The following is a 16,435-nucleotide window of genomic DNA, read 5'->3' as shown; positions in this document are numbered from 1 at the left end:
ACAGGGAATGCACTGCTTGTATCTGAAGAACAGACCATTCATAGTGATAATGAATTTGGCATTTGAGTGTTCCAGAGACCTGCACGCTTTTGTTAAAGGATACCATGCAACAGGAATTTTCAATCTGCTTTATTTCAGACAATTTAAAAGAGACATGGCTACAAAAATGAAACGCAACTTTGACTGTTTAGGTTAATCTTTGTTTTGTTTGATTCTGTTACATATATCATTTTGATTGTAAAGTTGCAGTGAAGGGGAAAACCTTTGCAGATATAACTTGTATAATCAAGTGTTGTTAATTCCACATCCCTCAGTGTGTATTTTAATGGCGAAATGTGAAGGATTATCAAGTCATCGAGTGTGGAGGTGTCTGTGACTATATTATTTAATACTAGATACTTTATGAGAAATCTACACCATTGTTCATTTCACACATGATGTTGCTCGTGGAGGTGTGAAGCAAAGTTACAAACAAACTGGGAAAAAAAAAGAAAAAAAAGAAAAAAAAAAAAAAGAAAAAACTCTTTAGAGACTGGATAAATAGTAAGAAGCATGTTTAATACAACTAATTTATAGATGAATGTGGTGCCAAGCCAGAATACATTAACAAGGTAAGGCTGCAGGGTCTCTAGGTAAGATAATATATTGCTTTCATTAAAAAGCAATCTGCATGGACCATATCCACTAACACTGGAAACTCTGCAGCTGTCACCTTTATCAGGGGAACAAGAGCAAGCCACTACATTTTAATCACTGGAGTTTGTCAGGAACGAAAAACAGCCAGCTTCCCACAAATCAACAGACATGTATCCTGATAAGGAGAGTGAATTGGAAAAGGACAGCTACACCCCGCACTACACCACCTATTCTGGAGTGATCAAAGCGCTGTAATTGTAGCAGATAAATCTACTGAATTAGGCTCTGGGATAAAACACCCGTCTTTTCACAAAACAAACGCGTGCTTTCTTGGGTCATCCATGACACAATTCACTTTTTAGTTTGAGTATTTCCAGTAGCTCGCAAAAGCAGTGGCAGAGAAAAATAGGATGCTTGTATCCAAAATCTGGCAACATTTTTCCAGAGTCTCTTTCCTGATCATTACACAATAATTAATACCTGCACTGCAGCTACTGAGTTATTCTTTTGTGTAGCTCTGCCAATAAAAGTAAACATTTTATTTTTAAATACTCCTAGTCTTTAAATTTTGTCATATCTGACATATAGAACAACAGATAGCATTTTACTTTGATAATTATTCTCCAAAAAGACAGAAATAGGGAATTAGGAGGAGCCATGCCTGAGATGAGAACTTGAATATTCTTGAGGAATACATATTGTGAGAGAAAAATTTTAACCTTTAGTGTAATCATAGTTATATGATAGCTATAGCTATTTAGCTATACCTACTGTGTATACCTTATATATACCTTGTATAGTTATGTGGTAGGCAGTGATAGTAGATGTGACCCCTGTAGAGATAACTTACTTATAATAAGGATTTCCTTTAATGAACAAAGAATTAACCACAACAATGTCATAGAAAAATCTGTTGTACAGGGCAAATATGGAAATATTTGCTTGTTTGTGGATGGATGACTTAAGTTTTTTTTAAGGCAGGGAGGCAGGGATGGACAAGTTTTGTTGTGGGGTGTTTGTTTGTTTCTTTAATGAACCAGCACATGAAAAGAGGATTAGTTTTTGGGGAAAGGTACTTTCATTTGTAAGAACTTTGGAATACTGACTAAAATGAGTATCATGTAAAAGATGTCTTCTAAAAAGAAGTAATTCTTATACATGTAATCAAAACTTGGAGGGAATTAAATACATTGGTTTCATAGGATTCACAGTTCTAGTCCCCACTAACCTATTAAATTGGCTGGGATTAGCCCATTTCCATGTGCTTATATAGGCCATGCTGGCACTCCAACTGAGAGCATTTAGCTAAACAGCTTATTTGTACCTGCAGATCGGGTTCTTCATCAGCAGTGAGAGGTGAATAAAATAATTCTTCACAGGGCAGCAGTACTAATTTTGAGAAATACAATGCACTGAGGATCATTACTGTGATCTGTTATTTGCTTCTCATTAGAAGATCAAATTTAGATGGCACATTTCTTCTTATTTATAGTAAGTACTACACAGCTTTTTAGCATTCAGAAAACACTCCAAATAAATCAAGTATATAGAATGTTGGAGACCTTCAAAGCAGTGCATATGTAAGATATATTCTCCATTGCTTATATGCTTACAGTTAGCAATCATCAAATGATAAGGCCACAAATCTCAGAATTTCATTTGATTTCATGATTATAGAATTAGGTTGCTGCATAAACTTAGGAAGTGCCTGGGCATTTGTGCAGTTCATATACCCAAGCTCCCACCAAAGGCTCGTAAGCTGGGACTCTAATTTCTAGGGGCAATTTCATATGTTCATATGATTTTTAGCTGCATGGCTGCTTCCCCCCACCCATTCCCCACCCTCATATGGCCATGCCAGTGCACACAGAGGTCACAGGACTGTTTCTCATTTCTTTTGTCTGCCTGTAGGCCTGGCCAGCTATGCCTGAAAAGGGTGCAAGGCAATTGCAGTGGTGCCATGCTAAGCAGGTAGCTACACAAAACAGACCCCAATGTAGTACCGGTTGTACCAGAAGCCGTGACATCCAGGCATCCCCCCTAAAGCCCCACAAACACAGAAGCAGAAACTTGACTGCCCATGTGGTCAGCTGCACTGTGGGATGCATCCACAAATACAAGATTTTGCCTGGTTTCACTAAGGGATATACATACATTTATTTATTTATCTATTTATTTTTTTTACTGCTACAGAGGTAGGGATGACAAAATGTGTTCTCCTAGGCTCACTAGATCAGCAAAGAAGAGCCACCTACATCTATTTTCAGTCTCTGTTTAATTTTACCAATTATCTCAAAGTATGAGAGAATGATGTTACTAAAGTATTTTGGAAAACAAAACAAAAACAAAAACAAAACAAACAAAAAATCATGTTTCTATCTTCTGTATCCTCCAAAGGCTTATGTATGAGGAAATCCCAGACATAATTTTATAATATCCTTGAAACCTGTTGGTTAGCTGAAGACCAGAAAATCAAATATGTCAGTATATTGTTATGTTTCACGCTTCAGAATCAATTATTTTTATTTCTTCTGCATTTCAACAGTCTTTTTAAGGGTAAAATAACATCCAGAATGGAATGAAATCAAAGATTTCTTTTCAGCTATCATTTTCCTTTGGAATAAAAATTCATGTAATCCATCATCCAGAGAGCTACTGAAATAAAATCACCAATAGTCTGTCAACCCTACTAAGAAAGTCCCATTGTCTTTCTGTTTTCTTGTACTTTACAAGAGAAGATCTGAGTATTTCATGTTGATAGCTTGATTGGCTGCACTGGGACTCTTTAAAAATACTAAAAAAATCAACAGTCTGGTACAAATCAAACACAGACCTCTATCAATCATGTGCTTGGAGTATTATCTGAGGTTTTTACCCAGAAAGATGTCATTAAAAGTTGCAGAAATTAATTGGTGCCATTGGCTGTAATGGCCTTTCCTGACACAGTTTCTCAAATGTAAAGAAAATTATGGATAAGGCAAATTCCTCATGGGATTTTTATAGATGTCTGCTTTGTTCTGTTATTGTTTATTGCAAATGTTATTACTGTGATCTATTGCCCCATCATGCTTTGTCTGTAATGCTTATGCCATTTTGCAGCCCTCAACAACTGAGGGCTTCCGTCACTGACCAAGAGAGCATTTATTTTTAAATTCTATGTTTTATATATTCCTGTAGCAATCTCTAGGTGTTAATTCTGTATGTTTAAAATTTCATACTCAAACAGATCTTGTTATTTGGTTGATTGATTAAATGTTGCCAACACTCTTCCTAGCACAATTGTGAACCTTTTCTCACTATGTACATCTTCTACAGTTGGTCTAACTGCTGTACAAAGCAACATTATTTCAGTTGATGTGTTCTGAATATCTATGAAATATGTTTGTTACAAGGCTGTTTTCACTCTCTTCATTTTATAATTTATTAATTATAAGATTAACTTCTTAACTACAGGTTAGATTATCCTGAGAGCTGATCTTCAAGAAAGGTAAAACTTCTAGGAACAGAAAACTGTAAAAATTTAGCCTATGTCTTGCAGCAGTGCAAATATAGCAGTAAGTGAATCCAGAATTTTTGATTTGAGATTCATAAAAGGTTTCATATTTCATATCAGAAGGTCTTCAACCCGTGAATTGGATCATGCCATTATATAACACTGCATTTTTCATTCTGGGGCTTGAAAGACCCATTTAAATTTGGGAGCATAAGTTTTGCTTTATAAAAACTTATGTGAATTAAACTTTAAAGCATACTTTCTTCATTAAGCATCCTCAGAATAATCTGTGTGTAATTTATCGGACCTTTACGTTAACTTGTTCACAGTGCTTTCTGCAGAATGCCATAAATTGAGTATGAAACGATCTGGCAATGTAACCAAAACACAACAGATTCAGGGAAAGAGGAATACCTACTGCTATATTATAATTTCACCTGTGTAAGAGTGTTGTTTCTGTTTGTTTGTTTGTTTGTTTCCCTAATCTGGGCTTCAGGCTCATCATACACAAATGTACTTGAAGTAACATAAAAGGATCAGTAACATAAAGGATCAGTAACATAAAGGATCACTGAAAGAGTGATGTTTAGCCTGTTGTCTTCCAGTATTAATCTGCTCTTGTGGTGTACATTAGTAGCCTCTCTTCTGCCTTTCTATTTTAACTTTGCGTCTGGTGGTGCAATGACATTACTTTATCTAGTTCTAACTTCAGCATATGGCTTTTGAATGCACATTTTCTCTTTGTGACTGTTGGTTTGTTTTTGTTTGGATAGCTTCAGAGCTATGTTTCATTATTTGAATTGATTATCCTGTGCTAAAGTTGTAAATCCTTTCAGAGCCTCAGCAAGGGTTCACTGAAAATGGGAACAATGGGCTGCATGGCTCCAGAGATCAGTAATAAAGTGCTTTTCTTCTGCACAGCTTTTTGTGGTGCATGTTTCCTCATAACTGATAGCCTTACCATAAGGTAGGCCTTTGATGCTTATTTTATGCAGCATTGCAGTTGCATCATGGTTCTAAAGTCAGGCATAGCCATGGTGAAAATGTGGCTATTGTCATGTACACTTTTGTTGTGAGTCTCAGGAAAAAAAAAGGGGTCTGCATTTTAAAAGTTTAAGAGGCCTAACATGGCCTCTGTCATGAGGGCAGTCCTTGCCAGGCTGCGTTGTTGAGCTGGAGAGGCTGACAAGTCCCATCCTGAGGATCTCTCTGATCAGTGGGAAAGGAATGTCCCTACCCTTTGCTGGTGATTTCCAAGACTACTGCTCTGCCACCTTCCTTTCTTCATGTTTACGGTTTCATTCCCAGCTCTTTGTTACGGGCTGGATGTCCCATACCCTTTAATGGCCCTTCTTGGGTCTAATAGGGAACCACGGCTGTACGTCTGGTGTGACATTGGGTCTTAGGGACACTCTGTCAGAGTGGCACAAATCTAAGCTGGAGCTCCCAGTGACACTGTTCCTGTTGGAACTACTGGCCATGTTGCTTTTGGGACATCCCTGCAGAGAGCAGGGCTGCTTTGCCATCTGCACTGCAGGACAGACCATGCTCCCACCCAGTTTGGGTGTCTTGGCAGAAGGACTCCTGTCCTGCCCTGTCACAGGTCATTTACTTCCAAAACACGTTCTTGCTTGAGAAGTGGGGCAGAAAAAGGAAAAGATGTCCCTGCATTGCTTGAGTCATTTAAATCCTGTGTTTCTTTCTCATGGCTCAGCTACCACATAACTTGATGAGTGCTTGCTTTTGCTGTCCCACACAGGCAAATATGGAACAATCCACCCTCTGGAGACTGCTTGCCATTAAAGCAGCCAGAACACATGTATTTCTGCAGCACCTGGGACTTAAACCAGTGCTTAAGGCATGCTGAGATCCTGCCTCCCTTTGTCTGAGCATCTGTGAGCTCCATATGGTTTTCCAGGTGCTCATTATAAATATGCTGATGTCATTCTGTGAAGGTGTGACATAGACATCAGGTGATATGGCATATATTTGGCAGTTGCAGGAAAAGCTGGAAGTGCTCATAGGCAGGCACATTTTTAAAGCCAACTGTTCATCATACGATTTAGATTACCCATTATTTTATAAAGTTGAAATCTCTTACCAAGCAGATCATGAAAAGCTATGTTTGCCAGACTGTTTTCAACACCCTATTCAATTCCCTGTAGTTCACGCCTAGAAAGCTAAAATGACATGTCTGAGGTCTCATAACCACTGTGTGTCCTTGTTTGTACTGAAAAGAGAGACTGGGATGTAAGTCAAGTCCCTTGCTTGTATTTGTTTAAATTCATAGGAAGAGAGACCCTTGGACAGTGTTCTATTTTTAATTTCTCATTCAGATACACTTGTACATATGCACCCAGAAGCAAGGCATTAGAAAGGTCCTGGGTGCCCATGCTAACCACCCATATCTGGCACCCTCCCTTGGCTGCCAGCTCCCATGTTAAGACCTTGAGCTGATGTGAGGAGCACCACCAGGGATGGTGGGCAGTCTTTTCGTCCACACATTATCCTCCCTGCACTTCAAATGCTAATGGAGCAGGCTGCTCTCACCCACATCTGATTTTCACCAAGGGCTGGTCAAATGATATCAGACAGATGCAAGGACATCAGCTTGCCAGATTTCAACCCCTTGCTCTGCTTTGCACAAGTTTGCAGGAGCAGCAACCAACAGGTCTCAGAGTGGTATTTCCAATCTGGGCAGTGTAGCACAGGCTAATTATGCTCTCTATATTGCTTTTCTGACCACCACCACCCTTAGAAAGAAGAGCTGTCAGCCTGCCAAAGTGCTTTGGGAATGGAGTTAAATTCTCTTGGAGGATATAATTCTGGTTTATGGAACCCAATCTGTTGACAAAGTAACTAGAGAGAAACTATTTTTTCTGGTCATCCATGTAGTCAGGCTACAAGCCTCTTTGTGAAGATCCTATAACATACAGGAAAAACAAACAAACAAACAAACAAACAAACAAAAACCTACTGTGCTTCTAGTAATGTTGAAGAGGACCTTCTGATTTCTCACTGTGTAATCATGATGCTCCCAGAGGTACAGAAACAGTACATAAGAGCATTGTGTGGTCCATTTAAAGCCCTAGAACAAGAGAATGCAGACCTGGCCAGCACTTTTTCAGAAATGAGCATGTGCTGGATCCTTAATTTGTGTAAATTGGCACAATTGTGTCTAGCTCTAGTAGGGAACTGAAGCGATTTAAAACAATTGAGAGTCTGGTTCCCTACGCAGAGCAATGAGAAATGTAGGACAGCTAAAAAGAGACACAGACCATTAAAAGCATATAATGACAATAGAGGCTTTATATATGTATATATATATATATATATATATATACACACACACACACACACATATATGCACACACATTAAGTTTGTCTTTAACCTTTAAAGTTTTAATTTTTGCTGTCTGAGTCAGAACATGATGAATTTTTGATATATTTTCAAAGGTCAGGCCCAAAGCCATGCTCCTTTAGAGGCCTTATGACTATTTGTGCTTTTTTTTTGATGTTTGTACCATCATCCAGACCTGATAAGTAGATGAATGACCATGATAAATGTGCATAATGAGAAAGTGATAAGAATTCCAGCATCTGACATGAGTTATGTCTCTCTTGTCCAGAAATGGAGATGCTCTACTTTTATCTTTACTTTCTAATTTCTTAATTAGAAAGAAAGCATATTTTCCACCCAGTGCATATGTATTTGGCAAGCATGTTGTCTAATAACAAGACATCTCAGCCAATGACCTTATTATAGATACTGCTGTAATTTTGTGTTTAAAAATGTCTCTCCTCCCTGTAGAGAATGAGCCACAGGACAAAGCTTTATGCAGTGATACATAACAAAAATTGCTAGACATAAAATCTGATGGGATCCTGATGATTTGAAGAAAAAGAAAAAAAAAAAAAAAGAAAAAAAAAAGAAAGAAAAAAAAAAAGGAAAGAAAATAAAAATAATAATAATAAAAAAGGGGCGGGGGGGGGGGGGGGGGGGGGGAAGGGTTAGGGCCCAATCCCAAAAGCTTTTGAAAATAAATGCTCATTTACTCACATATATGGTCTGATTCAAGTTGCTGGGATTAGTTATATGAGTAATGACACACACATGTATTTAGAAAACCTAGCTACGCAGATCAGATTTTAATCTCAGATGCCCAGAAAGTCTGGATCCTGAAAGCCTTATATGGTCAAAATTCCCTTTAATGAGATTTCTCCCATTGATAGCACTCTGGCTTTAGAGAGGCAACAAAATCAGAGCCATTAAAATATTTTTCTTAAATGAGCCACTGCATGTTGCTGGAGAATTAGAGCTGTGGATTTTTTTAGCAGAGTCTGTATCCAGGAACCTTAGTTTCCCAGAAATAAAATGAATGGTCTGAATTAATTTATAGCAGGGATGCTTTTAATCCAGTGATGGTTCATAGTCTTATGTCTCTGCTCTGCAAAGATTGACACACTTGCATGCTTTTTTTGTGACATGTATTTCAGCTAGAAAAAAAAAATACATTTGTGGAAGCACAGCTTAATGGATTGAACCTACTTCTCTCCTAGTGAGTGGCAAAACTGTTCACTTGAGTGAGAGGAAGATAAGATTAACTGCAATAAAGCTATACTAAGTTAAGAAATTCTGCATGCTGAAAGCTGCAAAACTGTATTGGCTTCAAAGGCACAGAAAGAGAAACTCAGTCATCTCTTTTGATTAACTACTGCACAATTTCTGTAATACAGTATTTTATTCTGACATTTAATTATTTGCATCACTTTACTGTAATAACACCAGATTACTTGTGCTTAAAAGCTATCATGAACTGGTAAAAGCAACTATCCCAGGTGGCTTTAATAGTATGTTGTATATTACTTTTTTGTTTGTTTGCATAAAAATGCAAAGTTTATAAACATTGCCAATACAATGTGTAGCAAGCAAGAGAGAAACATTTTGTAGAGGATGTTTATTTAGATTTTCTTGGTTTCCTTTCAAGCTAAGATTTGTTTACTAGAGGCATTACAATTTAGTGAGACAAATTAGGCTAAACTTTTTATCTCTGGTGGTTTGCACATGCACTGATTGAACTAGTATTTCTTCTAAAGATTGCCTAGGAAGATAAATGAACAAGAGGAGCAATTAGAGTAAGGAAAAACTAAAGATTGGCTGACATGATTTAAGTTTACCGCTAAGGCAGTTTGTCATTTTGTCTCTATAATCTCTATCAGAATTGACTAAAACCGTAAACATAAATCATTATACTAATTTATTTCAACACACTGTGGTCTGGGAGAAGAAGATTTCATTTTTTTCCACAGACTTCGGGGGATTCAAGCATTTGCAGAACTTTTTTTTAATATAGTAAAAAAAAAAAAAAATAGCCTAAAGGATCATTGATTAGTATTTCAGCTTCTTTAAAATCTAATTTTTTTGGTCGTAAGCCAAGAAATGCCCTATTACTGTTGCTAAAATAACTATTAAGAATTCAGAATAAATGGGCATGGATTTGATTTTTTAAGTGACTATATAAAGCTTAATGCATGACAAAATGTAATGCAAGGCCATCAGTTAATACTTCACACTAGACCAGTTAATAAGCAACCTTCTCTCCTGAGATGCATCAGAACAAAGTCTGTGGGATGGTGGGATACCTTTGTGGGAGAGAAATCAGTAGATATCTGAGGACATCCTGCAGTATAAATCTCCATTGGCTGTCACTAGGCCTGTTATAGACTCTCCAAAAATAGAGCTCTGTATATCTTCATTAGGAACTGTACTAACAACACTGCCTGCCTGCATTTTATTCAGAAGCTACAGCAGAGCAAGGATTATATTATGTTGTTCTCGTCAAGTGAAATATTCCTTATCAGGGATTTAAGGGAATGATTTTCCAATGCCATTGACACATCTAAGCGCTGACCTCTCCGGTTGAGAATGGTCCATTCGACTCATTGGAGCTCCTTGCAGATGCCCATGGCAGTAGGACTGCCACCTGCATTGTTCCCCCAAAAGAAGATGTCGAGAGATTTAGCTTCCCCCATGCCTGCACTCCTTCAGACCTCTGACAGCATTGCCTAATTTCACTGCCCACCAACCCTACAAAACCAAGACAAATCCAGATCAGTTCTGGTACCTAGATCCAATAAAGGAAGGAGGTAGAGGCTACCTCATGGTCTGGGAGGGCAGTTAAATCAGGTTAACTAAATTGCAAATATTCAGAGTATGTTTCTAAACATGGGCCAGGGGTAACATTTCCTACAGAAACCTTACTTAACAATAGGTAGTTCAGTAATCACTGGAACTGGAAGAGTCTGGTTTCCTGTGGATTTGTGCTTCCTGGCTAACATGCTTCATAGCCAAGAATGTCTGGCACAGCCATGTCTTCTGTCAGATTATCTATAGGTCCTGTGCTCATCTTTGGCAATTATTTTCATGAAACCTTATGGAGTTTCACTCTCTCTTGGACCGTTTCACCTCCTACAGCTCCATGTAATCAAGAGTTCAAATGATATTATGACAGACAAACAAATGGAGTTATATACAGACAAATATTACACATACCTTGAGGGCATGATTGCACAAGCCATAGGAAATTTTACTAAACCAGGATCCATCAGTATTTTCAAGCAGAAAGTTTCAGGGTTTTTAGAAGTTTAGCTTGCCTTGATAAAAGTTTCAGTTATCAGTCTGTGTCTGTACTCAGTTTAATTTACACTAAATTCAGCACAACAAAAATATGGCAAAAGAGTATGTCTTTCATTACTATACTGCTGCTTAACCTAATGCACACACCACAGATATGCACATTTCATTGAGAAATGTGTATAGGATTTAATATTCCATTGGTTTCAGAGGCACATCCATTGCAGGTGGCAGTTCAGAAAGGGAATTTTCCTATGAGGCAAACTGATCCTCCGTAGTCCCTGCAAAACCCTGAAGCAGCCAAAGGGGTAGGGTGTAAGCAGTGGGATAAACTCTGCTATCTTTGTTTTCTTTTCCTTCCATTTCATGAGTTTCTTCCCTTTTTCACTGGAATGTATATGTAACTAAAATCCCACTCTTTTTTGATTTTATATCTAGAACAGAGCTTTTACCAATTAAGTTTTGTGAACTAACTTTCTTTCTTTCTTTCTTTCTTTCTTTCTTTCTTTCTTTCTTTCTTTCTTTCTTTCTTTCTTTCTTTCTTTCTTTCTTTCTTTCTTTCTTTCTTTCTTTCTTTCCTTCTTTCCTTCTTTCCTTCTTTCCTTCTTTCCTTCTTTCCTTCTTTCCTTCTTTCTCTCTTTCTTTCTCTCTTTCTTTCTTTCTTTCTTTCTTTCTTTCTTTCTTTCTTTCTTTCTTTCTTTCTTTCTTTCTTTCTTTCTTTCTTTCTTTCTTTCTTTCTTTCCTTCTTTCTTTCCTTCTTTCTTTCCTTCTTTCTTTCCTTCTTTCCTTCTTTCCTTCTTTCCTTCTTTCCTTCTTTCCTTCTTTCCTTCTTTCTTTCCTTCTTTCCTTCTTTCCTTCTTTCTCTCTTTCTTTCTCTCTTTCTTTCTCTCTTTCTTTCTCTCTTTCTTTCTCTCTTTCTTTCTTTCTTTCTTTCTTTCTTTCTTTCTTTCTTTCTTTCTTTCTTTCTTTCTTTCTTTCTTTCTTTCTTTCTTTCTTTCTTTCCTTTCTTTCCTTCTTTCTTTCTTTCCTTCTTTCCTTCTTTCTTTCCTTCTTTCCTTCTTTCCTTCTTTCCTTCTTTCCTTCTTTCCTTCTTTCCTTCTTTCTCTCTTTCTTTCTCTTTCTCTCTTTCTTTCTCTCTTTCTTTCTCTCTTTCTTTCTCTCTTTCTCTTTCTCTCTTTCTCTCTTTCTTTCTCTCTTTCTTTCTCTCTTTCTCTTTCTCTCTTTCTCTCTTTCTCTCTTTCTTTCTCTTTCTCTCTTTCTCTCTCTTTCTCTTTCTTTCTCTCTTTCTCTCTTTCTCTCTTTCTCTCTTTCTCTCTTTCTCTCTTTCTCTCTTTCTTTCTCTCTTTCCTTCCTTCCTTCCTTCGCTCCTTCCTTCCCTCCCTCCTTCCTTCCTTCCTTCCTTCCTTCCTTCCTTCCTTCGCTCCTTCCTTCCCTCCCTCCCTCCCTCCCTCCCTCCCTCCCTCCCTTCCTTCCTTCCTTCCTTCCTTCCTTCCTTCCTTCCTTCCTTCCTTCCTTTCTTTTTCTTTTTTATTTTTAAAGTGGCTCTCAACAGCCAAATTCCCACAGAAGACAATAGAACCACAGGGACCATTGCTTATTTTCAACTTGATTTCCTGTGGTACTTTTTTAAAAACTTGCTGCAAAATATGTTAGCTGAGCTTTTCATCTTTTTTTTTTTTTTTTTTTTTTTTTTTTTTTTTTTTTTCTGTGATGGCTGTTAGATCTGGAACATTAATTTCCATAATTAATGGTAATGTGTGGGAACAAGAAAATGCTGATGCCCAGAAACGCTAAAGACTTCTAAGCTTCTTTGAAACTTTGTTCTAAAGTCAAGATAAGCATTAGTAATGTAATGAACCAAGATTAGCAGCATTGCTGGCTTGGCCCTAAAGCAAAAAGTGCATTTTCAAGGAAAAATATTTCAGTGCTCTCTATACCAGCAGGCCAAAGAAGGCAAGCTGACTGAAAGCCAGAAAAATTCCTGCTCTGTTGAAAACTCCGGAAGGAAACAGAGAGACTAAAAGTGACAAGTCTTCTGCCTGCTCGGGAAAGACATTGCATGTTGAGAAAACGCTCATCCCAGCTTCGAACTCCAGAGGGCAATAGTCCACAGCACGACCGGTATGCAAGTGTCTACTGGAAAAAGAAAAAAAAAAAAAAAGTATCTTTCATGATACTACCAGCAGAATTGGGGTCATACCAATACTCATATGATAAGGATTGCCAGAACCACAACTGGTAACAGAATGTGGGACTAATAGGAAAAAAGAGAGTTCACTTGGCTCTTAAAACTATCAAAGAGAAGTTCAGTAGCGCACTGCAGGAAAAGCAGGGCTTTATTACATAGGGGGGTGGAAGTCAAGTTGTAGGAGCTTGTCAGAAAGGTCATGTAATTTGGATAAGTCCTTGTGTGTGCTTATTAACAACTTTAATCCAAACAATGCAATGTATAAAAACGTATGATTATTTATTCTGATTATACTTACAAAGTCACATTTTCCACATCCTTAACAGGGTAAATTCATATAGCACAGGGCTTAAAACTTCCATGCTTGCTTGTAACTAAATCCAGAATCTGTTCTATCACTGCCTTCGTACTGAAAGCACTACATTTGCCTGTTTTAGATACCTGAGGGTCACATTTCCTTCTGCAGAGATAACCTCTTGGGGCAGCTGCATTCCACTCTACCCAGGAAGTTACCATGCAGTGAAGCTAAGGAGGATTTTGCTTCCTTCTTATTCCTTCTGACTGAGAACAAAGTTTAGAATGGAAGTATGCACACGATACAACGTGACACTGAGGGAGGTGATCCTATCCAGTATAGAAGTAAAACTCAAATCTGCATTTAACTCTTTGAGTTCAATGTGAGTTTAAAATAGGAGTGGCGATTGTGAAAGCTCCAGTACATGAGGTCACGAGTCAGGCAGAAAGGCTCATAAGAAAACTGTGATACTGTACTCAACTTTACACGTTGGTAAACAGCTCATAGCTAACAGAAAACAAGTGATTGAAGCAACTTAATCTTACAAGGTTCAGTACATTTCCTCAGTAACTGATCTTGTGGAGAAAAACAGAGTTTCCTGGAGTCCAATAAAAAAAAAAAAAAAAAAAAAAATACACTCTAACATGGAAAATTATCACTTAAAGTAGAGATTAATATAAGAATTGTGAAGCTAGTAGGTAACAGGATAAAAATGAGGTGACAGCAGGTTCTTTTGAATATGAGGTTAAATACCTGTTACCATGTTACAAAGTGTCTGAGTGGGCAGTTATGTACTCAGCAATCTTTGCACAAAAAGTGCAGAAGTGCATTTATGACAATTGTCTCAGGTGCAGAGCGAAGAAAAGCTGTCAGTAGAAGGGGCTCCAAGCGTCCTAAAGGAGTAGCCAAACAAGCATGATGTTACAGTACCAGAACCAAAATGGACTTAATCATAAAAAGTGCTAGATTAATAGCATAGGCACTGGTAAAAATCTCCGCTTTGAGTGACCAGCTTTGTACTTGAAAATGAGAGAGGGAGGGGAAGAGCAGCAATCATTGATCACAATATAGTCCTCAATCATGTATGAGAAGGCAAACAAACGATGATATAATAAACCAGAAATACTGTAAAACACTGACAAAAACTTGCTGAGACTGCATGGGGATGTATGAAACATAAAATTTTGGTGTCTGTTAAACATAAAAAAGTCTGCAGGTGTTGAGAAAGATGTTCAGGGACAAAAAATATATTACAAGGTCATTTCCCTCTACCTGTGTTACTTCAATGTGTACTCAAGGTGAAGAGTGTTCTTGTTCTCTAAGAGGACAGTTCCTTATATGTGGATTTGTAATTGTTGTAAATCTTGTAACTCACTTCCTGTTCTTTCACTGTCACCCTGACCCTCAATGATCTTGTTTGGAGAGGTCTTTCAGAGCTCTTTTCCAATGGTGTCTTCTTTCTGAAAGTGGAAATTCAGTGTCCTTGGCATCTGCCAGACTGTTACTTGTGCTGTTTCTAACTTTGGAGTCTAAAATATTTCCTGTGTACCAGGTAAATGTGAGTAATATCAACAACCTCAAATTTAAATTAAGGTTCTGCAGTTATTTAAGAAGAAGATTTCAGGTTAAGACTAGGTGTGATGCTGAAATCTTTGGATCAAAACAAAGACAGGCCAATTAAGAAAGTTACATGAAAAATACACTAATCCACTACCTATAGTATGACCAGTGGTGTGGGGCGTGTGTGTGTGTGTGTATTTGCAGTGCAAGAAAAAGACATTCATTAGATTTCAAATCCTGTATTGGGTAGGAAAGGAAAAAAATTGCATTGAAACAGAAGCTTACATGGGGAAGTCTTTGCCTCACAGAGCGTCTCACTATTAGCATTAAAAAAATTCAAAACATTGAAGTAGCTCTTCAACATTACTCAAATATGCAGCTAAGGCTGCCATGTGTGAATGTTATACCAAGAATTTCCATTACTACTGTTGTATATTAATCTTAATTTATGTGAAAACAATAGCTTCATTCCTAGCATAAACTTCATCTGTATTAAAAGCATATTGTACCTTAAAGTGACAAAAAAGTGCTGTAACACTGTAACATGAGTTTATGTCCACTAATTCTGTGGGTTTTTTTTCCACCCTCACCTTTCCACATCTCTCCATTCCATGCACTTGCTTTCCAGGACACACACTAACTAGATTAAGTACATTATGGGATAAAACAATTAAGTTTTAGTTATAAATATATTGCATTCTGTTTTTTTTCTTGAAGCACAGTTTTATTCCCTGTATATTTAAATCATGACCTCCTAAATTTGTATCCAGCCTTTCTGACCTTTTGTGTCTGTGTCTGCCTGATGCTCTTAGAGTGCTGACAGCAGGCTGCAATGCTACCCTACACCTAGTTTTGTGAAGAGTGGATGCATCCACTGAGAGAGCATGTCCTGTATCCAATCTGGCCACAGATTTGCTGGATCTCCAACACTTAAAAAAGCCCCGGTAAGTTCATTTCTACTGTGTTTCCACGAAGGGTCAAAGTAAAAGGATTGCAAAAAGTAATAAGGGGCTCTGTTCTGAGGTGTTCAAACCTTCTCACACCAAAGCCAGCTCCAAGCTGTGTTTCATTCATTGTATTTGTTTTTATAGGGATATCTTACTGAGGTATTGTGTACACAAGTCCATACCACTCAAGTATATTTTATTCAAATGCATCTTTCAAAAGGAGAGAAAAGGTGTGATGGACGAAATGTATGATTGCTAACAAGAGCTCACACAACTTTCAAAATGCGATGTGGCAGGCATCTCTTCACACACTGGGCAAATGGCACACGGTACCAGGAGACATTAGGTTTTTAAAAGTGAAGTTAAACTGATAAATTAGACCTCATTTATTGAACAGCAGTTACAGCCAATTGCCCAGGGAGTCATTTGACACCTTTGAAGACCCTGCTAACTTAATTGGTGATAGTTTGGGGGCTGAAGGAAACATTTAAGCCTGTAGCAGCAGGACACCGTGCAGCATGAAAATGGAGAAGACAGGCATTCTCACTGACAAGGGGAGTCATATATAGATTTTTGTGTCCATTGTTTTCGCTTATTTGTGTGTGTGCTTTACTCAGTCAATCAAATATAATTGACACCACTGGGTTCTGTTGTTTTGTGGATGACAGGAGCTAATGCAAGG

General features: G+C 37.8%; 1 long non-coding RNA gene across 1 annotated transcript in view; it reads left to right on the top strand.

Moving 5' to 3' along the window:
- Nucleotides 1-15,753, top strand: part of LOC309889683 — a 28,712-nt gene extending 12,959 nt beyond the window's left edge. The window contains exon 3 of the long non-coding RNA XR_014319286.1: nt 15,619-15,753. This is a non-coding gene — a long non-coding RNA (uncharacterized lncRNA). The remainder of the gene's footprint in view (nt 1-15,618) is intronic.
- The last annotated feature ends 682 nt before the right edge of the window (nt 15,754-16,435 follow it).

This window comes from Aythya marila (genome assembly GCF_965140915.1).
Source record: "Aythya marila genome assembly, chromosome: Z".
NCBI lineage: Eukaryota > Metazoa > Chordata > Aves > Anseriformes > Anatidae > Aythya > Aythya marila.
Note: the sequence above shows the minus strand (reverse complement) of the source record. Positions and strands in the feature narration are given on the sequence as shown.